This window comes from Dipodomys merriami, unplaced genomic scaffold (genome assembly GCF_024711535.1).
Source record: "Dipodomys merriami isolate MVZ:Mamm:240054 unplaced genomic scaffold, mDipMer1.0.p SCAF_266, whole genome shotgun sequence".
NCBI lineage: Eukaryota > Metazoa > Chordata > Mammalia > Rodentia > Heteromyidae > Dipodomys > Dipodomys merriami.
This window is the reverse complement of record NW_027204115.1, coordinates 859,056-874,698: the sequence shown is the minus strand read 5'-3', so window position 1 is coordinate 874,698 and position 15,643 is coordinate 859,056. Positions and strand designations below refer to the sequence as shown.

The window sequence follows — 15,643 nt, the reverse complement described above, 5'->3', positions numbered from 1 at the left end:
TAAGTCCATTCAGGCCCACAGCCCATAGAAAATATAGAACAACCTTCAGAACAGTCATCCTGACTTTAAAGCTCAACCCTAGCTCATCAGCAGACTGATGTCTGAGGATTGTGGTTCAAAGTCACCCTGGGCAGCAAAGTCTGGAAGACCCTTATCTCCAGTTAACCACAAAAAAGCCACAGTGGGAGGGATAAACTGAGAGCAAGGGAAGGGGTGTAATTATCCCCAAAAAATGTATTCATTACCTGACAACTGTTTAATTTAACTGACTTAACTGTTACCCCTCTGAACATCATATTCCTAATAATATTTTTTAAGAAAACGAAAATGAGGCTGGGAAGGTGGCTCAATGGTTGAGTGCTTGCCTTGCATTCATGAGGCCCTGAATTCAATTCCTCAGTACCATATAAGCAGAAAGAAAGCTGGAAGGGACGCTGTGGCTCAAGTGGTAGAACACTAGCCTTGATCTGAAGAGATGAGGGACAGTGCCCAAGCCCAGAATTCATGCCCGTAACTGACAAAAAAAATAAAGAAAAGGAAATAAAAAAGGAAGAGTATTGCTGCCAGGCTCAGTGGCCAAGCCTGTACTCCTAGCTATTCATGAGGCTGAGGATCAGTGATTGAAGCCAACTTGGGTAGGAAAGCCTATACGAATTTTATCTCAAATTATGTACAAAAAAAATCTAGAAGTAGAGTTGTGGCTCCAGTGGTAAAACAGTAGACTTGAGGGGAAAAACAAACTACAGGTATAGTATCCATTTCCTGATTGCAAGCCCCAGAAAGGCACAGAATAAAAGAAGGAAAGACACTATGAACTTGGTTTATCTGTACCTAAGATGACTTTGTTAGAGACGATTATGGACTGAAACTCTGAACAGGGCATACTAGGTCTGGCATTTTTTCTACACAAACTGTGTGCACAACCATCTTAAGTCCTTCGCTATTTTATAGTTCCAGGTTGCATTATCTTCTCACCATGGAAGAGGTCCAGTATTTACTTTCCCTAGGGTAGCTGCTTCCTTGTCTTCTTCTCTTTACTCATGGACAGCAGTATTTTAACTGAGAATGCAAGGAGGAGGATTGGCAATGCCTTGAAAAAGGGAATATTCTAGAAGTGGGTGAGATGGTGGTGATAATGCCCAGGACCAGGTGAGCATTTTGGTGATGATTGGGCATGGTGTGTCATTCTTTATCAATATGCTGAGGGGCCATGGACATGAAAAGGAGGCCTCAATGCCTCCTGGGGTCATTCAGACTACATAGATATAAGCCAGCTAATCTTCCTCTCACTTTCCCAGCATGGAGTTATGGGCCCTGGCTGGAAGGGGACTCATGCCCAAGTATGGACAGCTATCCATACAACATCCAGTTGTGTCCTCTACATTGTTACTACATTGAGAGCAGTGCAGCACAAATCACATGGAGCATGTCTAAATCATTAAAGGGATGGGAAAGTGGTTCTATGTTATATGGACCAAGACAGACAGAGAACACCATATAAATTCCCTTTCAGAGACCCCCCTTCTGTTCAATGGCCAAGAGAACATACAGGAAAACCTGCAGAAGGAGGAGCTATGTTCCTAACCTGGACCCTTCACTGCATGATTTCCCAAAGCTTATGGATACAATGAAACTAAATCTCTCCAAGATGAGGCACGAAGTCTCTCAGAGACCATTGCCCACATCTGTGAGGAGAGCATAGGAGGTAAAATGGACTGTCAGGGGAGGGGAATAGCCACAGAGTGTCTCCATGACATCTCTGGCATCCAGTATTCAGATAATTAGGGAAAGGTTATGAAAGCCTATTTGGTGTGGATAGTGAATCATTGCAGCAGGTGGCACAGAGGATGGGAAAGCGAGTTTAGGAGTACATGGGTCACATCAAGTCTCAAGATGTGCAGATCTACCATCAAGAGAGCTGGACATTATGTTGCATATGTTACATGATAGCCTTTGCTAATGCCATCTTAGACACATGTTATACTACAGTGACTCTGCTGTCTACTACCACAAATGCATGGAAGAGAGATAGAAACTTCATACAGTTGCTGACATCACCAAGATCATCCTAAGGAAGAACTTCATAGACATTATCATCTGATTGTGTGTGGGGTCTGGGGTGGGGGTGGTGTATGTGTGGACACTAGGGATTCAACTTTGGGCCTGGACAGTGCCCCTGAGCCTCTTTTGCTCAAGGCTTGTACTATAGCTCTTAAGCCACAGATCCACTTTCAGCTTTTTTGATATTTTATTGGAGTCTCATAAGTATTTACTTACAAGATAAACTTTAATTATGAGGTGATATGATTTTAAGGATGATATACTACTATGCAAATGCAATAAATAAAAATGGGAGGTAAAAAGACACTCTAAGGAGTATATAGGAAGTTTTATGAAATCCATGAAAGTATATCTTAAAAAAGTGTTATTAGTGACTTAAACAGCAGTGCTAAATTTTTTGTCCTGGATAAATGAATGCAGTCAGTTATTTCTGTTTAAATGTATAATGTTATTTTTATCTTAGTACTGTTTGTAATCTATACTATTAATATTAATAGGTGTAGGAGACTCGAGCTGAGCTGTTGAACCTGGAAAAGGTTTGAGAGGTTGGAACACCACCTCAATAGTACTCAGAAAGCTGAGAGCTGACCATGCAAAGGTTAAAACACAGCTCTGTGAAGTAAGCCAGGCCCAAAGTTATTTGAAATAACTAGTATATGTCTGAGACAAACAGAAACTGTCAGACAAGTTGATGTTAGGTGAAATGAACCCCAAGATAAGGATTCAAAGTTTTTTTCTTTCTTGAGATTGTTTCCAACATACTTATAAAATGATTTCTTTGTTGCTTTATATGTACCTCCCCCATGGTATTAGCCCTGCTTTCACTGTATTTGATGTTGGTATAATTTGTGGAAAGGAAGGGAAGAAAAACAAATTGTTTAAATAGGGATACTGGTGGACCCATTGCAACAATGAGATGTACAACACATTATGTCGAAAAGCGAACTTTACAACTTTGGGGGGGGTAGGAAGAGCGGGAGGGAGGGGTGTGGGGAGGGATGGGGGAGGGATGGGAGATGGAAAGGGATAGGAAGGGAAAACAAAGGAGGAGGCAACAATGCTTAATAAGAAATGTACTCATTATCTTGCCCATGCAATTGTAACTCCTCTGTATGGTATTTTCACAATAAAAAATCAATCAATCAATAAATATATAAATAGGGTTACAGGTGACCCCATTACAACAATGAAATGTATAAGATGTTATGTTGAAAAATGAACTTTACAACTTCGGTGGGGGGTGGAGGGAGAGAAGGGGGGTTGAGAGGGAAGGGATGGTAAGGGGAAACAAAGGAGGAGGTAAGAATGCTTGATAAGAAATGTACTCACTATCTTGCCAATGTAATTGTACTCCTCTGTATGGTATTTTCACAATTTTACAAAAAAGCACAGCTCTGGAGAGGGTTAAGCTATTGCCCCCTTCCATAGTGCTTTAAAGGCCTTGAAGCCTGGGAGGTAAAAGAATTGACAACTTAACCTAGGAAGCTAGATAAAATAGACCAAATGTCTGGATTTTCTCTGGGTTGCATTCTCCTTTCTCAAAACACAAAAGGAACCAGTGTTTCTCACTCACTGTGGTGGCTCTGATTGCAATATAGAAGCTTCATTTTTGCATGTATCCATGGTAACATTCCCAGCATGAATTCAAATAAATATGATTGCTTGTGTGACCTGGGGCCCAGGTGCCAGTAAGCCTTGGTACCCAAGGTCCTCATTGATTTTTTTTTTCTTTTTCTCTATACCTGTCTGGTATTTTCTAATTTTCTTCAGCTTGGTATCCTATTGCACTGCCTTGGGTTGCAATTAGCAACAAATATGAATATTCTTGAGTTGTAAAACATAAAAGACTTACAAACTTTCTTATCCCAGATGGCTTCAAACCACAATCCTCAGATCTAAGCCTTCTGAGTAGTATTACAGGCATAAGCCACTGGCAACCAGCATGCATCTGAAGAATTGATGTCAGTGAGATCTTTCTTGGGGAATGTCTGCACATCTCAGTCCTCCTCAGCTCTGTTCCTTCCTGTTGCCCAAACAGAATCAAACACTTTCACTCCTTTATGTTCAAAATCCTTGAAGTTAGTGAACTGACTTGCCTGCCATGTACCTCCTTTCTATAAATACAATAGTGGGTTTTACTTCTTACCATCGATTAACTAAATTAACTGGGATCCACACAGAGGTGACATGTCCTTTTCTGTATTGCACACCGTACACCTATGTTTTACTTTATCTAATAAAGTTAACATAACTTACCTTGTTTGAGGTTTCTTAGTTCCCATATTTCTTCCTTCTCATCCCTCTTTCCCTTGCACAGAAGGAAGAACAATTTGGAATTGTGAAGAGTGAGTTTTTAGTCATTTTCTGAAAAGCTTTGCCAATGGATCCTGATTTCCAAGTCCTGAGTAACTGGCCTGTAAAGCCTTGTTCTTTAATCTCTCCTCAGCTGACACAAATGACCATATATATCTTAAAAAGGCTTTGGGAAATGAGTTCAGGTTATCAGTTAGGAATCCTAATTACCTGGTCACTGCGCATAAGTTGTTTTTGTTTTTTGTTTTGTTTTGTTTTGTTTGAATAGTGTACAATTAGTACCAGAATTAGACTTCCAAGTATTTTTTTTAAATTCAAAGCTAGCAGGCTTTCTTATTTGAACCACAGATCAACTTCTGCCCCACTCTCTTTATCTTTTGGTGGTAAATAGGACAGGAGTGTCCCACAGGAATTCAAGGGCACTACACAGTATCCTCAAATCTGAGGACTGTGGTTCACAGCCAGCCTGGGTAGGAAAGTCAATGAGCCTCCTATTCCCAACTAATCAGCAAAAAGAAGTGGAACTGTGGCTGAAGTGGTAGAGCAGCAACCTTGAGCCTAAAAAAAGCTAAGATAAAGCTAAGAAAAAAAAGTTTTAAAAAAAGGTAAGTGAAAAACAGATCTAGCACTAAGACAACCACAAAATAAATTTTTAAAAAAGTACAAGAGAGCACAAAGAGTCTTAGAAATGATAAAAATTAACAAGAAACTGGTGGCTCACACTTGAAATTCTAGCTACTCAAAACACTGAAATCGAGCATTACTATTCCAAGCCAGCCAGGACAGGAAAGCCCATTGTGTGTGTGTGTGTGTGTGTGTGTGTGTGTGCGTGTGTGTGTGTGTGTGTATGTGTGTGTAAAAAGCCCATTGTGTGTGTGTGTGTGTGTGTGTGTGTGTGTGTGTATGAGTGTGTGTGTGTTCCTTTCTGGGATATGATCTACAAGTTTTTGCTTGACCATTTCCAATCTTTTGGAGGTTAATTTGAGATAAGAATTTCATGAACTTTCCTTGTCCTCTGACAATGAACAGCAATCAGTATAATTCAGGACCTTGTGGGAGTGTCTATACTTCCCTCCTACTAACCACCAAAACCAAAAAATGAACCAAATTGCAACTGTTACTAAACTTTTAGAGCATTCTATCCTTCAGCAAGATTGGTGAGGCCCTAAAAACAAGAGAGAGAACCAACAAATAAATAAATGTATGTGAAGAAGAAAAGAGCCAATTAGTTTTTTATAATATAGACTCATATCTTTAATCCAAGCTGAAATGTAAAGATTACAGTTCGAATCCAGCCTGGGCAGGAAAGTCCAACTAACTTCTTTTTGAGTGTGCTAGACATGGGCTTGAACTTGAGGGTTTTTACTCAAGTTTAAAAATACTACTTCCTGTCTCATCTGGTTAATTGGAGATGAGTCTGATGGACTTTCTAGCCCAGGCTGGCTTTAAACTGTAATCCTTAGATTTTAGGATACTGTGTAGTGCCTTGGTTCCCATGGGACTCTTATCTACTATTAACCACTAAAAGAAAAATAGAGGCGGAAGTTGAGCTGAGGCTCAAGTAGTAGAGCCTGCTAGCTTTGAAATGAAAAACAAAATACCCAAAATAAAACAAAACAACCCTCATAGTCACTAGGCCTTGAATTCAAGCCTCCCCTCCCCCCCAAAAGAACCCTCAGGAGTTGAGTTTTTGTTCCTGCTAGCTTTGAGCAAAAAACAAAAGGCCAAAAATCTCATGGACAGTGAAGTAGTGTGGCCTAAATGTAGAGCCTGCTAGTTTTGATCTAAAAAAACAAGCCAGGTGCCTCTGGCTCATGCCTGTAATCCTTGCTAATCAGGAAGCTTAGATCTGAGAATCACATTTGGAAGCCAGCCTCGGCTAAAAAGTCCCCTGGTGACTGTTTTTTTTCCAACTAAGTAGAAGTGGCACTGTGTCTGAAAATAGTAGTGTACCTGCTGTGTCCCTGACAGACAGTTCCTAGGCATTGAGTTCAAGCCCCCAACTGACAATATCAATAAATTAATTAATTAAATACTGAGCATAAATGAGTAGGCCCTAATAATAAAGGACATAAACTTTGAAAAAGGGGGAAGGGACAATCAAATAAATGAAAAGGTGGAAAAGGAGCTATTAAGGCTTTCTAAATCAAAACTGTAAGTCTACCTGCTCAGATTACTGAAAACTGAGGACTGTGGTTCAAAGCCAGCCCAGGCAGGAAAGTACAGGAGACATATTTTACTGTGTTCAGTATGGGGGCTTGAACTTGCTATGTTTTGCTCATGGCTACAGGTCTACTTCTTCTAACCTCTTGGTGGTTATTAAAGATAATTGTCTCATTGACTTTCTTGCCCAAGACTGGCATTGAACCATGATTCTCAGATTTCAGTCCTTTCTGTAATGCTCTTGACTTTCTATTGATATTCTAATCTCCTATTAACCACAAAAAATGCAAAAGTTGAGCTGTGGCTCAAGTAGTGAAACCAGCTACTATTAAGGTAAAAATAAATAAACCTCAAGGAAAGTCATCTTGACTTAATTTCAAGACCTAAGAACCACCACTCAATTAAAAAAAATAGAACCTCAGTCACTGTGACCTGAGTTTAAGCCCTAGAAAAAGAGCTGCAAAAAAGAAAAACAGCCTGTAGTTTACCTGTGGTCAAAGTTGTAGGGCATGGTAGTTTCAAGGGAAACAAAAAAACAGCATAAGAGCTAGCGCCTAATAACAAATGTCAAAAGGAAAGAAAGAAAGAATAAATAACTGAAAAGGTGAAAGAAGAGGTAATTAAAGATTTGTAAATGTTGACTCACACTTATAATTCTGAATGCTAAGGAAACGGAAATCTGTAGGTCATGGTTCAAAGCCATACTGGACAGGAAAGTCCATGAAACTTGCTTCAGTGTGTTCAGTTGAGGGACTTAAAATTGAAGTGTTTTGCTCAAGGCTACAGCTCTACTATCTTCCACCTATTAGGTTGACTGGAGATAAGAGTCTCATTGACTTTTCTGCCCAGGCTGACTTTAAACTCTGATCATCAGATTTCAAGCCTTTCTGTACTGCCCTGGACTACCCATGGAATTCTTGCCTCATATTAATCACTTAAAGAAGGCAGAAGTTTAGCTGTGGCTCAAGTAGTAGAGCCACCTACCCTTCAGTTAACTAAGTAAATCAATAAAACCTCAGAAAGAGAGGAGAGGAATGAGAGTGAAAGACAGAACGTCTTACAATAAGCAAAAGGAAAGAAATGTATATATCACCTGGAAGAAATAATTGTATTGTCAAAGCTTATAGAATTGTATTGTCAAAGCTTATAGAATTCACAAACTTTAACAACCATAATAATGACAATTTGCATTGTGAAGGTTAAAATATGTTTGTGACTTCAACTAAATATCACTATTCCACAATATTCTGAAATAAGAGAAATTTAGGTAATCACCTAATCTCAATAATAGTAAAAATCTCAAAAAGAGTCACCAGGCCTTAATTTCAAGCCCTAACACCAACGTGCCTAACTCCGGCCACACACACACACACACACACACACACACACACACACACACACACACACACACACACACACACACACACACACACACACACACACACACACACACACACACACACACACACACACACACACACACACACACACACACACACACACACACACACACACACCACACACACACACAGAGCAGGAGCTGAGTTCTCATGCTTGGAGCAAAAGTCAAATGAAACAAAAAGTAGACTGTAGTAGACCTATGGCTTAAGTAATAAAGCAAGCTGCTTTTAAGAGAAAAGAAAAGAAAACCTGAGTATGAAGGCAAGGCCCTAAGCCCCTGACTCTTCCCAGAATGGAAATCAGTCATGGAATCCAACAGTTTGTGCTTGTTCTTGGGATCACAGCTGAACGTGCCCCTTCAGTTCTAGGCCCTCCTATCAAAAATAGAAGGTAGGCTTGTTCTTGGCTTCTGGCACAAGTACCTTGTGTAAAGGAAGCCCCTCCTCTTGCTTCCTGGATCCCAGGGTTCAGCCTCTCTTGTGAGTCAGGGTGGGACGTGGATGGCAGTGTGACAAGAGGTTCAAAATAGAGTGGCAGCTGTGCTAATTGACTTGAGGCTGACAGCTGGATGCCAGGGCTAAGTGATAACAGGTAGCTATCTCTGATTACCCAGCAGTAGGGAGAATGAGCTGGAGCACCTACTGGCTCTGCCTATCAAGTCCACCCCATCTCCTCTGCCCCTGTAACAACCAGAGGTTTAAATGGGGATCTGAGTTGGCTGTGTCAGATTCCTGCTCCCCAGCCCTACCTGTTTGCCTCTGTGTACACCACTGCTGAGGACACGCATCCAACTGCTCTGCAGCCCTACACCGTGAGGGAGATCATGTACATACAGGCAAGCCACTGTGGCAACCAGATTGGCGCAAGGGGGAGCATGACACTGGCCTAGGATCCTAGTCTCAAATTTAGGGGGATGAGGAGGAAGAGGATGGGGTTGGAGGGTGCAGGTGGTGGTGGTCATGTCTAGGCTGAGGTAGGTGGGGCTCCATAGTAGTCCCTAACCTCCTGGAAATCAAGTCCCCCAGATAGTTTCCCCAATTTCCCTAATTTGTGTGGCCCAGGTGGGTGTGGTTTTTTAAGCAAGGCTTGCATGTCTTTGTCTTACCTGAGACTCAAGTCATTGTACTTAGTTTCCTGGGAATAGACTAATGCATTTTTGGTCTGATTTGAATGAAAGGAGTGCAGTGTCTTTGAGCTGACAGATACAGAGGATTCCCTTTTTGTCAACTGATGAGTATCAGATAATTGAGAACAGTTCGTCCACCTTAATGCAAATTTCTCTGAGTTTTCATGCCCTAACTCAGTTCCCTTAAGTTGGGTGTTTTCTAAATCAGTGGTTGTCTAAATCAGTGTATGCTCTGAGGACCCTTGGGGTTCTGGAGACCCTTCTAGCTGAGTCTTCAAGTTACTGCTTTGGCAACTTAATGTCCATATAAGACCAGGTTCTGGTCATAGAATCCAAACAGAATATGGTATCCCATAAGATAGAATACTCATAGGAGAACCCAGATGTCTTCTATTCAGCAAGATAGCAAAGAGATTAACAAAACTAAAATACTATCAATTTTTGTGCTTTTTTAATTTAAAAAATCTAATTTTTTTACAAAAATAGTTGTGTCAACAGGACTTGGGTTTCTTATAGTTATTTTAAAATCCATTGTTTGGACAGTTAACATTCTAGGCCATAATACACTTCTATTTCCATCTCAGTTTTGGGAAATGCTGAGCAATGAGCACAACATTGACTGCACTGGAAACTACTATGTAGACAGCAGCTTACAGCTGCAGAGAATCGAGGTGTATTACAATGAGGCAGCTAGTGAGTGTCTCCCAACTGGCTTCCAATACCGTGGCAGAATAGGTCCCTAGGAATACTAATGACAAGGAAGGAGTTCCTGCCTTTCTTAGGGTGGTATTGTAGTTCGAATTTGGAGCCTCCATCTTGTAAGTCAAGTGCTGTATCCACCTGAGCCACTCCACCATATATTTTGTTTTAATTTTTGAGTATACACTTGTGAATTCCTCAGGAAAGCCTTTTACTGAATTCCTCCTACCTGTACTTGCTGACTAGCCACACCTGGATTTTTTTTTCTTGTCATGGGGTTTCAACTCTGGGCATAGGCATTGTCCTTCATCTCTTCAATCTTTCTTTTCCTTTTATTATCAGGGGTTCCTTTTTTTAGAACTCTCTGGGCTTCTGGGATAACTCCTTCTAGCTTAGTTTAATTCATTAATTCTGCTTGTTGTAACATATTTGGAAATTTTAAGTTTTTATGTTTACTATGCGTGAGCTGCAAAACCGCTTGTGAAGTTGTAGGAGTTTTTGGAGGCAGCGTCACATCAGATGATAGATTGATTGGGGGCATCTCCCACATTTAATCTTTGGTCCTAGTCTTTATTATTTAGAGAAGTCATCTCCATTGGACTGGAAAGAAACAACATGCTCTGTTCACGGATCAATAGAAAAATAGCCAAAACGAGAATAAAAGCAACGAATGTACAGCCAAGAAGAATATAGTAAGAATAAAGGTAGAGGCTATAAAGGTGCAGCCAAGTGTATGGGATGCCTTGAACCAACACCCTCTTCCTGCAGGAATGCTTCCTTAAAGCTCTTTGTCTAACACGATCTCATGCAGAGGTGGCATAGGAGGTGGCATGGCACCAACTATTTCAGGTAGTTTCTTGGAGATAAGAGTCTCCCAGAATTTCCTGCCCCAGCTGGCTTCAATCTGCGATCCTAAGATCTCAGACTTTTGAGTAGCTAGAATTTCACCCTTCAGCAACCAGAGCCCAGTTGCATTGCCCTCTTTAAAATACAGATTAAATTTCTAAAAAGAAAATTTTTGAAATTGAAAATTTTAAAATTTTAAAGAGGGGTGTTCAGTCACTAATATATATGTGAATAGTCCAAATCACAAAGCATAAATAAAGTGTCTCACCCTGAAATCTATAACACTTCTGGACTTCAGCATTTTGAATATGAATACTTAGCCAACAATAAATTCTTTTTAAGGTTTTTAAAGTAAAAAACATTGTTGTGATGTAGAAAAACCCAATAATAATGTGTAAACACTGCTTTTAAATGATTCATATTGTCTTTCCTAATACAAACAACCTTACTGAAGTCTACAGAGTAGATTTTCAGTTTTTGTAAATGTCAATGTGAAATTCATTTAATTTTATATAAAGAGTTTCCATTCTACATTATTGTATACAAACAGAATCGTAGATAATTGGTTTTCCTGTGTAATAAACCAATGAAAAAGTGCAAACAAAAGGACAGAGCTATTTAATGTATTTGAGTTTTATGGATCTACATTTGGGGATGTCCTCACCTTGGTATTTTGTGTTGATATTGCTTAAGTAAGATATAAGACTTTAATCTTGTGGTTCCTTGGTTGAGAGTTGTGTGGGATTGTGTCACTCCTATGAGCAGTATTTTATGTTGTGTCTTTATTAGATCCTGCATATCAGGCAGGATGGCCAGTTTTCTTCATGTGATTGTTTAGGAAGGGGGCAATCTCAAACTCATGTTTATATCATTTTAACTGATATCCCTTTTGAAAAATCAGGTTAAATGGCAAATTGCAAGTAATTGCCCAAGGTTGCTCTGAGTATTTGAATACAGGGAAATGTGCTATTTGATAACAATTATTGAAACATTATAACACAAGAAATATGTATTTTATGTATTTTCCCCAGGAAAGTATTATACTTGAATTCCTCTACATATACTTGCTGAAGAGCCACACCTGGCTCTTTTGTTTTGTTTGTTTTTTTGTCAGCAGTGGCGCTTAAACTCTGGGCCTATGCACTGTGCCCCAACTCTTCTGTTCAAGACAAGCAGCCATACCACTTAAACCACAGTGCCATTTCTGGTTTTCTATTAGTTTATTGGAGATAAGAGTCTCACAGACTTTCCTGCCGAGGCTGGCTTTGAACAGCGATCCTTTGATCTCCAAATCCACAGTTGCTAAGATTATAGGCATGAGCCAATTGTGCTCTGCACCTAGCTACTTTTAATTGGGGAAGGAAAGGGAGAACAACAAAGGAGTGGGTAACAATGTTCAACAATAAATGTTCTCATTTCCTTACTCATGTAACTGTAACTCCTCTATACAGCACCTTTACAATAAAAATAAAATTAACAAAAAAAGAGAAAGGTTCTTGCTGATAGGCAATGATGACTCACACCAGTAATCCTAGCTACTCAGGAGGCTGAGAAATGAGAATCATGGTTCAAATTCAGCCTGGGCAGGAAAGCCCCTGAGACCCTTATCTACAATAAACAACTCAGAAAACTGAAAGTGGGACTGTGGCTCAAGTGATAGAGTGCTAGCCTTGAGCTGAAGAGCTGAGGGACTCAGCCCAGGCTCAGAGTTCAAGCCCCACCATGAACAACAACAACAAGAAAAGGTGTTGTCATCTTTCTTTTGCCCCATTAGACTCAAAGCCTGATGCTCATCTTTGCCTCCTGAGTAGCTGAGATTTCAGCCACCATGCCCAAAGCAAAGGAATGAAATGCATGGAAATAGACAACTGCAAACGTCCTTAAAGTTGCTGAAGCCTCTTGCATGGTGATTCATTCTCAAGATATCTTTTCTGTTTCCATGTCTGAAATGCTGTAATTTCTGTAATGAATGCTGAGAGCCACTTAGAATCATAAGCTCTGCCCCTAAGTTCCTTGTCAAGTATAGGCCTAAGTCAACTCTTGTTCCCACAGGCAACAAATATGTTCCTCGGGCCATCATGGTGGACGTAGAGCCTGGCACCTTAGACTCAGTAAGATTGGAACCATAGAGTTTCAGACCAGACACTTCATATTTAGTAGGTCAGCATGGTCCATGGAAGATGGCTAATAGGCACCCCTCCTTCCTAACATCCAGGCACTCCAGTTCCCAGAGCTGAGCTGAGCCTTTATCCATCTAGATATCATCCTCACCTAACCTACCTATTTCAGTCCATGGGAGTCATGTCCCTGGCCACTCAATCAGCACAGATAAATGCCAGTCTGCAAACAGCCTCTGAAGGGAATGAACAGCGAGCAGGGAATGCCTCCAACAAGGTTTCAGCGCTGCTGGACATTTCAAATACCTGGCAATAACAGGGAACCACTTCAGGACACCAGAAATCAAAGCACAGCTATGTATGAACAAGGTGCAGACAAGTGCCTGCAGCTTAGCTTCCCTCTTACCATTCTGTTCTCCTGTTCCTCCTGTGAAAGTAAGTACTTTTCCAGTATTGAGGCAGGCTCTGTTCATTTTTTTTTTGGTCGGTCGTGGGGCTTGAACTCTGGGCCTGAGCACTGTACCTCAGCTCTTCAGCTCAAGGCAAGCACTCTACCGCTTGAACCACAGCATCTCTTCTGGCTTTTTCTGTTTATGTGGTGTTGAGGAATCGATCCCACGGCATTGTGCATGTGAGGCAAGCACTCTACCACTGAGACCCCTTCCCATCCCCAGGCTCTGCTCATTTTTAGAAGTACGCACGTGGTTTGGGTTAAAATGTATCTTCCTCCACATTGTCTTTACTTTCTTTAGAACCTGGGTGATTTGTAGGGTCCCAGACACATTGAAAACATTTCCTGAGGGCTAGGAAGGTGGCTCAGCAGTACAGTGCTTGCCTTGCATGCATAAGGCCCTGGGTTCGATTCCTCAGCACCATATAAGCAGGAAAAAAAAGCCAGAAGTGGTGCTGTGGCTTAAGTGGTAGAGCACTAGCCTTGAGCTGAAGAGCTGAGGGACAACGCCCAGGCCCAGAGTTCAGGCCCATGACTGGACCCAAAAAAAGAAAACATTTCCTTTATTTCACCAAAGTGTATCTAAAATAATAGCCAAAGTTGCTCAGAGGAGCCTATAGTCTTCACAATGCATATAGCACAGTCATTATTCCTGGAGTATGTGTCTCATCATGTCTTTGTGTCTGATAGGCCAGAACAGGGCAGGCAATAACTGGGCCAAGGGCCACTACACAGAGGGAGCCGCGCTGGTGGAGTCAGTGTTGGAAGTGGTGAGCAGAAAGGTGTGGCTGTCTCCAGGGTTTCTAGCTGCACTACTCCCTGGGAGGTGGCACCAGGTCAGGCATGGGCACCCTGATTCTCAATAAGATCCGAGAGGAGTTCCCAGACAGCATCATGAACACCTTCAGTGTCATGCCCTTGCCCAAGATGTTGGACACTGGCACCTTAGACTCAGTGAGATCGGAACCATTTGGCCAGAGTTTCAGACCAGACAACTTCATATTTGATATGTCATCATAGTCCATAGGAGATGGCTAACAGGCACCCCTCCTCCCTAACATCCAGACACTAGTTCCCAGTGCTGGGCTGAGCCTTTATCCACCTAACCCTATCATCCTCACCTAACCCTACAACACCATCTTGTCTGTCCACCAGTTGGTGGAAAATGCAGATGAAACATTCTACATTGACAACGAGGCCCTGTATGACATCTGCTTTTGCACCCTGAAGCTGCCCATGCCCACCTATGAAGACCTGAACCACCTGGTGTTGGCTACCATGAGCAAGGTCACCATCTGCCTGTGCTTCCCTGCCCAGCTGAATGCAGACCTGCGCAAGCTGGCTGTGAACATGGTGTCCTTCCCCTGCCTGAACTTCTTCATGCCTGGCCTTGCACCCTGTCCAGCCATGCCAGCCAGCAGTACAATGCTCTTTCAGGGCCCAAGCTCACCCAGCAGATGTTTGACACCAAGAACACGATGGTAACCTGTGATCCCCACCATGGCTGCTACCTGATAGCGGCTGCCATCTTCCGAGGCCGCATGTCCATGAAGGAGGTGGATGAGCAGATGCTCAACTTGCAGAACAAATAAGCAGCTACTTTGCAGAATGGATCCCCAACAACGTGAAGACACTTGTGTGTGACATCCCCCCACATGGCCTCACGATGTTGGCCACATTCATTGGTAACAACACGGCCATCCAGGAACCCTTCAAGCACACCTCAGAGCAGTTCAGTGCCATGTTGCAGCACAAGGCATTCTTGCACTGGTATACAGGCAAGGGTATGGATGAGACGGAGTTCACTGAGGCTGAGAGCAACATCAACAACCCGGTGTCCAAGTACCAGCAATGCAAAGATGCCACTGCTGATAAACAGGGGGAATTTGAAGAAGTCTTGTGAAAGAAGAGGTTTAAGACTTCCCATTGCTAGCAGTGCAACAGGAATGCCAGAGCCCGCCTACAGCTTCTCAAATAAATGGTGCTTTCCTGAGCTACTGTTGTCCTGCAGTGGGACCTTGCTATGTATCATCATGCTCAGCCTTCTCTGTCAGGAACTCACTGACGGTGAATGTAAAAATGCAGATTTCTTTTAAATATGATTGTTTTAAAACCCTATTTGTATAAATAAAGAAGTATACATTTTATACCCTGAGCCCTTATTCTTCTTTAGAATCCTTTTTATTCTTTCAGTGTATTTGAAATATAAATTTGGCCAGAAGGATTTAATCTTAACAATATAGGACTGGTACTCAAGAGGAGTATTAAATTCATGGTTTTTCTGCTATTTTGAAGAGGAGGATGACAAGTGCCAATGTTGTTGTTTTTCCCCCTGGCCCAGTTTTATAGTTTTCAATCTCTCAAAAGCATGCAAGTAGCAAAAAAGCAGTTTGAAGAGAAAGAAAACTAGATCCAGATGCTACTTCTCCTTCAGACAACCACAGGTTCTTGTCTCATGTCCCATCA

General features: G+C 41.6%; 1 pseudogene; it reads left to right on the top strand.

Moving 5' to 3' along the window:
• The window catches only part of LOC138837206 (tubulin beta-2A chain-like), a 43,386-nt pseudogene extending 28,306 nt beyond the window's left edge, over positions 1–15,080 (top strand).
• The last annotated feature ends 563 nt before the right edge of the window (positions 15,081–15,643 follow it).